This window comes from Mobula hypostoma, chromosome 11 (genome assembly GCF_963921235.1).
Source record: "Mobula hypostoma chromosome 11, sMobHyp1.1, whole genome shotgun sequence".
Taxonomy (NCBI): domain Eukaryota; kingdom Metazoa; phylum Chordata; class Chondrichthyes; order Myliobatiformes; family Myliobatidae; genus Mobula; species Mobula hypostoma.
Genome location: NC_086107.1, coordinates 45,498,648 through 45,511,814, shown reverse-complemented (window position 1 = coordinate 45,511,814; position 13,167 = coordinate 45,498,648). Strand labels below are relative to the sequence as shown.

The following is a 13,167-nucleotide window of genomic DNA, read 5'->3' as shown; positions in this document are numbered from 1 at the left end:
ACCTCTGATAGGAACGTTATGCTGCCTGGATGGCTCATTCTGATAAATTTGAGGAAGCTGTAAAGTGTGCTTTCTATTACCTTTGGGGCCTTTGTTGTTTGAAGGGTGAGTAGAATGGATATTAAATTCAGTGTTTTTATGTGAGCTGAGCCATAAATTCCGCTTAGCATTTTAACATTTGGAAGCAAGAAAATGAGCCCTTTAAAATTGTAATGGGCGTTATGACCTTTCATTAATGTCATTTATGTAACATTTTGTGCTATTGCAGTATTGCTTATTTTCTACAGTCCTTTCATTCTAGATTATTCAAACTACATGGCTCCAGATTGTTTTTCATGAAGTCAAGCATAATCACCAACTTTCTCTGTTAAGACCATGTAATGTAAAATGTAGAATTTACTGTTGTACTCTCCGTTTGTCAGTGGTTAATACTGCACTGCAGAAATCACATGCACTAATACAAAGCTTCTTGGAAGATGAAATGCATAAATGCTGTACTTTAAGTGAAAATTATAGCAGTGCTGTCCTTTTGTATCGGAAGAAATGAGCAGTGATCAAGTATTTGAATACTTAATACAAAAACATAACTGTCAATACATTGATCTAAGATTAAATATCTTAAGTATTCACATGCTCCTTTCCAGCAATAGAATCGTAAATTAGGTGGGAGGCAATCGTGCATAGTCAAGAATTGACACAATACATAGACTGTGTGCCATGATGCTGACATTTTAAATTTAGCTTGAATTTGGCGATGGGATGAATTCTGGACTTATCTTGTGCAGATTTGGTTTGTTTTATTTAGAAGTTATTAAACTGAGCCCTTTCTATGCCATATTTTGGGGTATTGAGATAGTACATCTGTAAGAGAAGTGTAAAACAAAGCACAGAGATCTGAAAAGTAAAAGAAAAATTGTAACTTCAGAATAACCATTCTACTCCTTGCATATTTTCCTCAATGTAGCTTGGACCTGGCTGGAGGTGACAAACCTTAGCTGGCCATCCATATTTGGTAATTAGGCTAACAAGCTAATGAAGAAAGAAGGCTGTTGTATCTTTCAAGTGTTCCTGATTTTGCATTGAAATAACAGCAAGGTAGTACACTTTTTTGGCGTAAATATGATAGTTATTGCTTCTGCACATGTGCCGTTAGAAATGTGATCTCTTTTATTGAGCTGCACCATACAGTTGATGAATCAATAGCTCACCGGTTGACCTTACTAAGATTTTGGTGCTTGCTTTGAAATTGGTGTCGTCGTCGTCGTGGATATCCCTCGAGGTCGAGGATGATGGTCTTCGTTACGTTAATCTATTTATGGGCTCTCAAGTAATGGCCCACAGAGCGAAGACACCTGTGCGTGTATTTGATTAACGTGTACTTGATGTTGCACTCCAAGAAGCACACGCTACTTCACAAATCAACCAACTGATTCCAATGGCATGGAAACCATGACGATCAGAGCTGATGGATTTGTTGCAGCCTTCATCCGCCTTCACAGCAGTTGAGTTCGAAGTAACTTCGTTCGCCTGTTCCACCGTTGAGGTCTTGGTTGGATTGTTCTTCATCAGGGACCTCACCCTCGACCTTACCGCCATGGGTGACCCTACCAGGAGCATCTCTCTCGGGATCTCAGGGCCACACAAACTTCTCCACCACGACAAGGTGACAATCCATGGAGATTGGTGTACTCCATATATGACACATTAACCGTGTCAGAAAATGATAGCCTGCTGGATATAATTGCATTTTAAATGACCAAGTTTTTTCCCCTGCTTGGTACAAAGGAGATGCAGATCTTGGTCTTTGTACCAATTTCCCCTCAAAATCCATCACTAAACTTGAAGACCTGGGCATTGGTACCTTCCTGTACAGCTGGATCCTCAATTTCCTCTCTGGCAGACCTCAGTTAATACATTCCCTCCTCACTCCACCATCTGTGTGCTTAGCCCCTGCTCCACTCACTTCATACTTATGATTTGTGTGGCCAAGTGCAGCTCCAATTTCATATTTAAGTTTGCTGGTGATACCACCACTGCTGGCTGAATCAAAGGTGGTGAAGAATTGTCATATAGGAGGAGATTGAAAATCTGGTTGAGTGGTGCCACAACAAAAACCTCTTACTCAACATCTGCAAGACCAAAGAGCTGATTATTGACTACAGGTGGAAGAAGATGAAGGTCATGAAGCAGTTCCTCATTGGGGAATGGACATGCAGAGGTTCAGTAGCTTTAAACATTGTGGCATTAACATTGTAGACTAGAGGATCTGTCTGGGGACAGCGCATAAGTGTCTTCACAATGAAAGCACAACAATACTTTCTTAGACGTTTGTGTATGTTCAGATTGTCCCCAGAAACTTTGACAATAGATGCACAATGGAGAGTATACTAACAGGTTGCATCATGGCTTGGTATGGAAACACCAAAACCCTGGAATAGAAAAGACTACAGAAAGTGTTGGACACAGCTTAAGCCAAGGGAAAACATTCCCCACATCGAGCAATTCTACAGAGCGCTGTCACAATAAAAGGGAATCCATTATCAAGGATCTCCACCACCCAGGCCATTCTCTCTTCTCACTGCTATTATTGGGTAGAAGATGCAGAGGCCATAGGTCATATACCACCAGGTTTCAAAACAGTTATTACCCTTCAATTATCAGGGTCCTGAACAGGTGTGGATAACTTCAATCACCACGACTCTAAACTGATTCTATGACCTTCAGACTCACTTTCAAGGATCCTGTACAACTCTTTTTCTCAGTCATGAGGAAATCTGCAGACGCTGTAATTTCAAGCTACACACATCAAAGTTGCTGGTGAACGCAGCAGGCCAGGCAACATCTCTAGGAAGCGGTACAGTCGATGTTTCAGGCCGAGACCCTTTGTCAGGACTAACTGAAAGAAGAGCTAGTAAGAGATTTGAAAGTGGGAGGGAGAGGGGGAGATCCGAAATGATAGGAGAAGACAGGAGGGGGAGGGATGGAGCCAAGAGCTGGACAGTTGATTGGCAAAAGGGATATGAGAGGATCATGGGACAGGAGGCCCGGGGAGAAAGAAAGTGTGGAGGGGGGGGACCAGAGGATGGGCAAGGGGTACAGTGAGGCAGACACAGGGAGAAAAAGGAGAGAGAGAAAAAGAATGTGGGTATATAAATATATAATGGATGGGGTATGAGGGGGAGGTGGGCCATTAGCAGAAGTTTGAGAAGTCAATGTTCATGCCATCAGGTTGGAGGCTATCCAGACGGAATATAAGGTGTTGTTCCTCCAACCTGAGTGTGGCTTTATCTTTACAATAGAGGAGGCAGTGGGTAGACATATCAGAATGGGACATGGAATTAAAATGTGTGGCCACTGGAAGATCCTGCTTTCTCTGGCGGACAGAGCGTCCCCTCTACCACCAATCTGCTCCGTCTAGCGGAATTAGTCCTTACTCTTAATAATTTCTCCTTTGACTCCTCCCACTTCCTCCAAACTAAAGGTGTAGCCATGGGCATCCGTGTGGGTCCTAGCTATGCCTGCCTTTTTGTTGGCTTTGTGGAACAATCTATGTTCCAAACCTATTCTGGTATCTGTCCCCCACTTTTCCTTCGCTACATCGACAACTGCATTGGCACGGCTTCCTGCACGCATGCTGAGCTCGTTGACTTCATCAACTTTGCCTCCAATTTTCACCCTGCCCTCTAATTTACCTGGTCCATTTCTGACACCTCCCTCCCACTTCTAGATCTTTCTGTCTCTATCTCTGGAGACAGCTTATCTACTGATGTCTACTATAAGCCTACCGACTCTCACAGCTATCTGGACTATTCCTCTTCTCACCCTGTCTCTTGCAAAAATGCTATCCCCTTCTCGCAATTCCTCCGTCTCCGCCGCATCTGCTCTTGGGATGAGGCTTTTCATTCCAGGACGAGGGAGATGTCCTCCTTTTTTAAAGAAAGGGGCTTCCCTTCCTCCATCATCAACTCTGCTCTCAAACACATCTCCCCCATTTCACGCACATCTGCTCTCACCCCATCCTCCCGCCACCCCACTAGGAATAGGGTTCCTACCACCCCACCAGCCTCCGGGTCCAACATATAATTCTCCGTAACTTCTGCCACCTCCAACGGGATCCCACCACTAAGCACATCTTTCCCTCCCCCCACCCCGGCTTTCCGCAGGGATCGCTCCCTACGCAACTCCCTTGTCCATTCGTTCCCCCCCCATCCCTCCCCACTGATCTCCCTCCTGGCACTTATCCTTGTAAGTGGAACAAGTGCTACACATGCCCTTACACTTCCTCCCTCACTACCATTCAGGGCCCCAGACAGTCCTTCCAGGTGAGGTGACACTTCACCTGTGAGTCGGCTGGGGTGATATACTGCGTCCGGTGCTCTCGATGTGGCCTTCTATATATTGGCAAGACTCGACGCAGACTGGGAGATCATTTCACTGGACACCTACGCTCTGTCTGCCAGAGAAAGCAGGATCTCCCAGTGGCCACACATTTTAATTCCACGTACCATTCCCATTCTGATATGTCTGTCCACGGCCTCCTCTACTGTAAAGATAAAGCCACACTCAGGTTGGAGGAACAACACCTTATATTCCGTCTGGATAGCCTCCAACCTGATGGCATGAACATTGACTTCTCAAACTTCTGCTAATGGCCCACCTCCCCCTCATACCCCATCGATTATATATTTATATACCCACATTCTTTTTCTCTCTCTCCTTTTTCTCCCTGTGTCTGCCTCACTGTACCCCTTGCCCATCCTCTGGTCCCCCCCCTCCACACTTTCTTTCTCCCCGGGCCTCCTGTCCCATGATCCTCTCATATCCCTTTTGCCAATCAACTGTCCAGCTCTTGGCTCCATCCCTCCCCCTCCTGTCTTCTCCTATCATTTTGGATCTCCACCTCCCCCTCCCACTTTCAAATACTAGCTCTTCCTTCAGTTAGTCCTGATGAAGGGTCTCGGCCTGAAACGTCGACTGTACCTCTTCCTATAGATGCTGCCTGGCCTGCTGCATTCACCAGCAACTTTTACGTGTGTTTCTTGTTCTCAGTATTATTTTTTCCTTTATTTGCACAGTTTGTCTTTTCTACTCTGGTTGTTTGTCAGTCTTTGTCTATTTATTTATAGTTCTTATGAAATTCTAGTTTTTTTCCTGTAAATGCCTATAAAAATGAATCTCAAAGTAATTTACTGTAACATATTTTGTGTATTCTGGTTAATTAGGTCACCTATTAATTGGAGCAGCTGCATATTTGAGGCAGCCCTTAAAGAACAAAAACTAATCGAGAAAATAGCTGGGATTCCCCTCATTTATTTGGGACATCTGTTATACATTGTTTTGTGCTCAATGTATAATTAAAAAAAAAAGTACACAAGTCTAATAACCAGATTTTAATTGGACTAAGGTTCTGTCAAGCAACTTTGTGTTCAGACTATTACATGTGAGTTTGTGGAGGGTGAGATTGTCTTGAGTAAGCACAGCTCCTGTTGTTGTATCTACCGTGCATCCTTGCTCAGTTCCACAAGTTTGGGGTAAGTTGACATGAGGTAGGCCTGTTGTCTAAATGCTTAGACTGAGACAATTGCCTCAAGTGATATGTGATTTGTCCAACTAATAGATTAATGAAAAAAGACAACACAAGTGAGGAGACTTGGTGCTTTTATCATACAAAGCTAAAGGCCATGAAAGCAAATTAAGCTGAAAGTTCATCTTGATGGTGTGAATCAATCATAATTGTGGTTAAAGAAGCTGGGGATGAGCAACTGAGAGCCTCAGATTTCAATCTATTTGGGAAAGATGGGTGAAATGACAAAGGGAGAGGAGTACTTTTCCTGAAATGGCCTTGGATGTTTCTTGTGATACAACACTTGTTACAATTTGGAACAGATGGTTATGACACAAATGCAAATTCCATTGAAGTTGGACATTGGAATTGCTAGTTACTAGAAATATTGAAGTTGGTCATCATTTGTGGAGTGAGTAATCGTTAGTATTTCAAGTCCATGTTCTTACACTGGTAATCTTAAGTTGTCTTGACTAAAATTAAGATGCCAATGGTGTAAGTTGCATATTAATATATTCTGCCAAGACCAAAGTGATAAATAGCATAGTCAAGTTGGCAGGAGTTAGATTAGATCTTTTTTTTCCCACAGTAATGAAAAATTGTATTTACTTTGCATGAATAATTATACAGGCTTCTAATTCCAATTAAAATGGTGAGCAAACTCCTACCCTCCAGAAATTCTGATTTTTTAAAAAATATATATCTTTTAATGACATTGGTTTTGTAACTAGCTACAAGATTACTGCCATGGTCCAGTATTTCATGGCTCTTAAACATCTCAAAGCCCGTTTGAGAAGGATTGGATTTTTTTGGTAAATGAAAATAAATAATAAAGGGCATTGAAATTTGTAGCCATAAACATCCTTCACTGAAGTCTCATTGCTATGTAGTCATTTACGTGAAAATATGATCTGATATTTTTATGGAGTGGTTCAGCTGAAAAGTATTTTCTGCCTTGACTCGTAATGCTAGTTGGGTGGAACTTATGAAGCCATTGAGTTCTCTGCTTTCCAAAGAGCTACTCCCAAATGTAGGGTTGGTAGATATTTTTTAAAATTGCAGAATGGCATTTTGTAATCACGAATGGGCAATAAATGTCACCCTTCTGATTGATGACTGCAGCAAACACAGAGTGAATGTTAATGACCGTAGTGTAATACATTTGCTTTCAATTTCACGTGCACTCAATTCTGTTCATTTGGCAAAAGTTAAATGTTAATATTGCTCTGGTACAAGCCACTGATTGTTAACAAAATTATTTGGCAGATTTTTGTGTATGAGAATGCTCTCCAGTGATTCAGTTCGTCATCAGGTGCTGAACAATAGTGGGGGAGAAAGCTAATGTAGTTAGTTTCTGTTTGTTTCAGACTTTTTCAGTTATCTCTTTGAATTGGGTTCTTTGCACTTCAGTAGAAGTGAAGTGACAGTGGGATATATCTTGAGAAAATGTTATTTTGGTTCTTCAGAATCAGGTTTAATATCACCGGCATATGTCGTGAAATCTGTTAACTTGCCATTGTTTAGACTTGTCTGCACACCTTAACTTAAAATTGTGCCATAATGGCATAATTTTGGAAGTTAGGAAGGCAAGTACAATGTTTGCATGCATTTCAAGAGGACTGGAGTATAAGAACAAGGATGTAATACTGAAGCTTTATGTGGCATTGGTCAGACCACACTTGGAGTATTGTGAGCAAGTTTGGGACCCATGTATAAGAAAGGATGTGCTGGCAGCATTAGAGGCTATCCAGAGGAAGTTCATGGGAATGATCCCGGTAATGAAAGGGTTAAAGCATGAGGTGTGTTTGATAGTTCTGGGCCTGTGCTAATTGGTTAGAAGAATGAAATGGGGCGGAATGGGGGGGTGGGGGAGGAACTGGCAGAGGATGATGACACATCACAGTGGCAGTGAAGGTGGAGGAAGGCTGCAGCAGTTAGGGATCCTCCGTTGTCTTTCCTCACCATAAACAAAGTCACGTGCAGGCCTTCTCCATTAAGGAATAACCCGTCAGGCGAACATCATACTCGATCTGAGTGATCACACTATTACTGTTCAGGTGAAATGAGACCGGGGCAGTTCTATGAATGGCAGTAACAACAATGTGCTTCTTTAGCCAATCGTTGGAATACTGAGAAATTTAGGAGAGATGAAGGTATATTACAAAGCAAATGTGACTTGATTTGGGTTGTAGAAAATAGGACTGAAATGAGAGAAATAGTGCTTTTATTTTTCCCTATCCATTTGTGAAACGGACAAAAGATTAATTGTAATGACAAAAACAACCATGTTAGAGTACATTTCAACTCTTAATTACAGTACTGGATCTGTTTCACTGGCTTTACTAGACATCTGTTGTACGTCAGTGACTACTTAAGTAATTAATATTAGGAATTATTTTTGTGCGAACAAATTGTAGAGCAGTGTTAAATGGCTACCAATTTGTGACAAAATTTCACATTAGCAATGAATATATTTTTCTAATCTGTGCAAACCGTATTTGAAAATATGTACATTATTTTGTCCTGTTTTGAGCGCTGAAACATCTTTTGCATAATCTTATGAGATAGTGTATTTCTTTATTTCATCCTCTGCCTTCTGCCTTGTAAACCTTTTCATTCTTGCACTGTAAGCACTGAATTTTATTGCTTCTCTTTAGGGTGGGTGCCAGGTAAAAATGACATAATTGTTATTGTTGGTAGAAATGTTATCAATGCATTTAATTTAAAAATGCCAAAAATATGAAAAATTATGAAAGTATACACTAAAACTAAGCACATTCTTTATAAATCCTGATAGTTTGGCTTTTGGCTCACTTGGTTCTGTCTTCTAACTTCTTTGAGCCCTCAGGGGTCTGAATTCCTGTGCTGAGTTCATGTAATATTTTCATATTACTGGAAGCCTGAGCGTTGGTCATGAAACATATCAACTCTGGCCTGAAGAGTGACTTAGATGTGCTCCAATTTGCTTGCCATCACACTAGGTCAATACTAGATGCCATCTTCTTTGGCTCTTCACTCAGTCCTGGAACAAATGGACACAGAAGATGCTTACAACAGGATGCTCTTCATTGACTACAGACAGCTCTGCATTCAAAACTATCATCTCCTCAAAACTAATCAATAAGCTTCAAGAACTAGACCTTAGTACCTCCTTGTGCAACTGGATCTTCGATTTATTTATTTTATTCTCACTTACAGACCTCAGGCAGTTAGGATTTGGAACGGCATCTTCTCCACAATCACCATCAGCAAAGGTGCACCAGAAGGCTGTATGCTTTGCCCTTTGCCCTTTGCTCTACTTGCGTTATACTTATAGCCATGAGGCTAAGTAGAGCTCCAACACTATAGTCAACTTTTTTGACAATGCCACTGTTTCCTGAATCAAAGGTGGTGACAAATCACCATTCAGCAGGGAGATTGATAATTTGGCTGAGTTGTGCCACAAAAATAACCTCTTAACTCAACATCAGTAAAACCAAAGAGCTGATTGACCACTGGAGGAGCAAAACCAGTGGTCCGTGAGCCAGTCTTCATCGGGGATCGGAGATAGAGGATGTCAGTAATTTTAAGTTCCTCTGTTATCAAGTCAGAGGATTTATTGTGGGTACAACAAGTAAGGGCCATTATAAAGAAGGCACAGCAGTGCCTCTACTTTGAAGTTTGTGCAGGTTGGGAATGTCACCTAAAACTTCGCCAAACTTCCATGGATGCATAGTGGAGTCTATACTGAGTGGTTGCATTATGATCGGGTATAGAAACACCGATGCCCTTGAATGGAAAAGCCAAGTAAAAGTAGTGGATACAGCCCAGTCCATCACAGGTAAAGTTTTCCCCACCATTGAGCGCATTTACAAGGAGTGCATTTGCAGAAAAGCAGCATCCATCATCAAGGACCCCCACCATCCAGGTGATGCTCTCTTCTATCTGATGCCATTGAGAAGGAGCTTTAGGACCCACACCACCAGGTTATTACCTCTAAACCATCAGACTCCAGAACCACAGTAGATAACTTCACTCACCTCAATTGTGAACTAATTCACAACCTATGGACTTACTTCCAGTCACTCTACAACTTGTCCTTAATATTATTTGTTTATTTATACTTTATTTTCTTTGCCCAGTTTCTCAACTTTTGCACATTAGTTGTTTGACTTCAAACCTGCTGTGACATCCTATATGATCCTCTGTCAGTATGACATATGATTCCTCATGTTTCTTGATATAGAAATCTATCCATTTTCTTATCTAGATTGAGTATATATTCGTAGAAATTTGCTTGAGTCTTTGGTGACATATGAAATCTCCTCAAACTCCTAATGAAAGAGCCTTGGTATGCCTTCAAAATGTTGGGGCCTGGGGTGTACCTTCATAGATGTTTACACCAGGAGTTTGAAGCTGCTCATCCTTTTCAGTGCTGGCCCCTCAACACGGGCTGGTGTTCTCCTGACTTCCTCTTCTTGAAGGCCATAATAAATTCCTCAGAAGGATTTCCCTTCCTTCAGTTAGTTCTGACGAACGGTCTCGGCCTGAAACGTCGACTGCACCTCTTCCGAGAGATGCTGCCTGCCCTGCTGCGTTCACCAGCAACTTTTATGTGTGTTGCTTTACTATATGTTAGTGTTATTTTAGGTTTTATGTGTTACTTGGTATGATTTGGTAGGTTATTTTTTGGGTCTGGGAACACTCAAAAATTTTTCCCATATAAATTAATGGTAATTGCTTCTTCACTTTACGCCATTTCAGCACAAAAGGTTTCATTGGAATGCTCTACCTTAGCGGGGGAAATACGGGACAAGGGCGGTCCCGTATGGGACAAACAAATTTAGCCCAATATACGGGATGTCCCGGCAAATACGGGACTGTTGGCAACCCTAGATAACAGAGTTGGTTGAAATAACCAATTTTAAAACTAGGTTGTTATTAGGATTTCTACCTGTGTATATGTGAATTAATTTCATTAAGCATGTGAGTAAAAATGTATCAAATATAATTTCTCCATTTGTGGTACTGCTACGTATTTGATTTTTAAATGGTCAAGAATGAAGAAAACAATTAAGTTCCATCCCATTTTTTAAAAAAAATCAAAATCCTCAAATTATTGCCCAACTCCTAGTCTGCAGTGTTGAAAGACCGCATTAATTTGGGTCTTGTTGATATTTGCAGGATTTTCATTACTTCTAGCAGAATTGCTGGCTTGATTGTTTTGCAGATTGTCACTGTTCTGCTCAGTAGCATTGTTAAATGTCAGACAGTCAAAATTAAAATAAAGCAATTGAAAGAAATATTGTAAGTTGAAACACATAATGGAGCAGTTTGTATCTCATTTTCTCATGTGAGAACAGGCCGTGCTGATGAAACCAAGTTTGCTCTGTCCATTTGAAAATGTGTAAGCACATGGACAAGTCACTTAGTGTTTTCTTTCTTGTAATCAAACAGAAGTGCAGGAGCAAAGTGTATTTTTCTCATGAAAAGGGAAGTATTGATTATATGATGCTAAGCTTGGCGTTCTAAAGATTATGGAATAAAAGAGTCAAGAAGGACATAATTAGTACTTTCTGGAATCCCAGGAAAAGAATGTTAGAAGCAGTAACTGTAATTGATTTTTTGACATCTGTGCTCTGGGAAATGTAATACAATATTAGGCATTTTTTTTTGACTTGGAGGAAACAGTAAAACTTGGGGGTCATTTAGTGGCTTGCTTTAAAGGCACAAGGGAATAATTTGGACACTCATGAAAGCGAATGCTTTTTTAAAAAAGTTGATTAAGAGTTTAATTATCTGAATTTAGAAGTGCTTGAATGTGCTTTTTTGTTTATACCTGAAACTCGAGCTTTGAAAATTTGCCTGCTAGGATACAGGGTAGGCATAAAATGGTTGTCGAAGACTTGACAAGAGATGGCTAGAGCATAAGTGGGTGTGAAGAAGAAGAAAGGTGCAGTATTGAAGCTAAAAATGATATAAGGACATAACAATGAAATTTCCACTATCCCTTCAAAAGCAAAGAATGCAGTGATTCACACTTGCACTGGTCTTTTGTTACTGAATGCATCATGTAGAAAATCTTGCATTGTTCATTCAGCATAGATCCATTAACAATGTCCACAATTTCCTTTAGCCTAGTTTCTCCTAGTAGAATGTGATGGACCTTTCAATCCTGCAGTATTCTTCACATTTCTCCATCTTTTGCTGCCTTACACAACATGTTTCAAGGATGGTGCAGCTAGCAGGAATGAAACCTAATTCATATCTGAAACACGATGAAATCTGCAGATGCTGGAAATTCAAGCAACACACACAAAAAATGCTGGTGAATGAAGCAGGCCAGGCAGCATCTATAGGAAGAGGTACAGTCGACATTTCGGGCCAAGACCATTCGTCAGGACTAACTGAAAGAAGAGATAGTAAGAGATTTGAAAGTGGGAGGGGGAGATCTGAAATGATAGGAGAAGACAGGAGGGGAGGGATAGAGCTAAGAGCTTGAAAGTTGAGTGGCAATAGGGATACGAGGCTGGAGAAGGGACAGGATCATGGAATGGGAGGCCGAGGGAGAAAGAAAGGGGGAGGGGAGCCCAGAGGATGGGCAAGGAGTTATAGTGAGAGGGATAGAGGGAGAAAAAAGAGAGAGGAAAAAAAGGTGGAGGGAATAAATAAATAAGGGATGGGGTACAAAGGGGAGGTGGGGCATTAACGGAGTTAGAGAAGTCAATGTGCATGCCATCAGGTTGGAGGCTACCCAGACAGCATATAAAGGCACTGGAAGATCCTGCTTTGTCTGGTGGACAGAGCGTAGGTGTTCAGCGAAATGGTCTCCCAGCCTGCGTTGGGTCTCGCCAATATATAGAAGGCCACATCGGGAACACTGGACGCAGTATATCACCCCAGCCGACTCACAGGTGAAGTGTCACCTCACCTGGAAGGACTGTCTGGGGCCCTGAATGGTAGTGATGGAGAAGTGTAAGGGCATGTGTAGCACTTGTTCCGTTTACAAGGATAAATAGTGGGAAGCAGATCGGTGGGAAGGGATGGGGGGGGGTACAAATGGACAAGGGAGTTGCGTCGGGAGGGATCCCTGCGGAAAGCAGAAAGGGGGAGGGAAAGATGTGCTTAGTGGTGGGATCCCGTTGGAGGTGTCGGAAGTTACGGAGAATAATATGTTGGACCCGGAGGCTGGTGGGGTGGTAGGTGAGGACCAGGGGAACCCTATTCCTAGTGGGGTGGCGGGAGGATGGGGTGAGCGCAGAGGTGTGTGAAATGGGAGAGATGTGTTTGAGAACAGAGTTGATGGTAGAGGAAAGGAAGCCCCTTTCTTTAAAAAAGGTCATCTCCTTTCGTCCTTGCACTTCCTCCCTCACCACCATTCAGGGCCCCAGACAGTACTTCCAGGTGAGGCAACACTTCACCTGTGAGTCGGCTGGGGTGATATACTGCGTCCGGTGCTTCCGATGCAGCCTTCTATCTATTGGTGAGACCCAACGCAGCCACCTATGCTCTGTCTGCCAGAGAAAGCAGGATCTCCCAGTGGCCACACATTTTAATTCCACGTCCCATTCCTATTCTGATATGTCTATCCACGGCCTCCTCTACTATCAAGATGAAGCCACACT

General features: G+C 42.0%; 1 protein-coding gene across 10 annotated transcripts in view; it reads left to right on the top strand.

The window, feature by feature from the left end:
- Positions 1–13,167, top strand: part of plekha7b (pleckstrin homology domain containing, family A member 7b) — a 423,431-nt gene that overhangs the window by 182,575 nt on the left and 227,689 nt on the right. The window contains exon 1 of one of the 10 annotated variants that reach the window (XM_063061941.1): positions 12–105. The exons of the other annotated variants lie outside the window; for them this stretch is intronic. The gene's annotated coding sequence lies outside the window, so the exon portion shown is untranslated. Of the gene's footprint in view, positions 1–11; positions 106–13,167 lie in introns of those variants that run through there. 10 annotated transcript variants of the gene reach the window in all.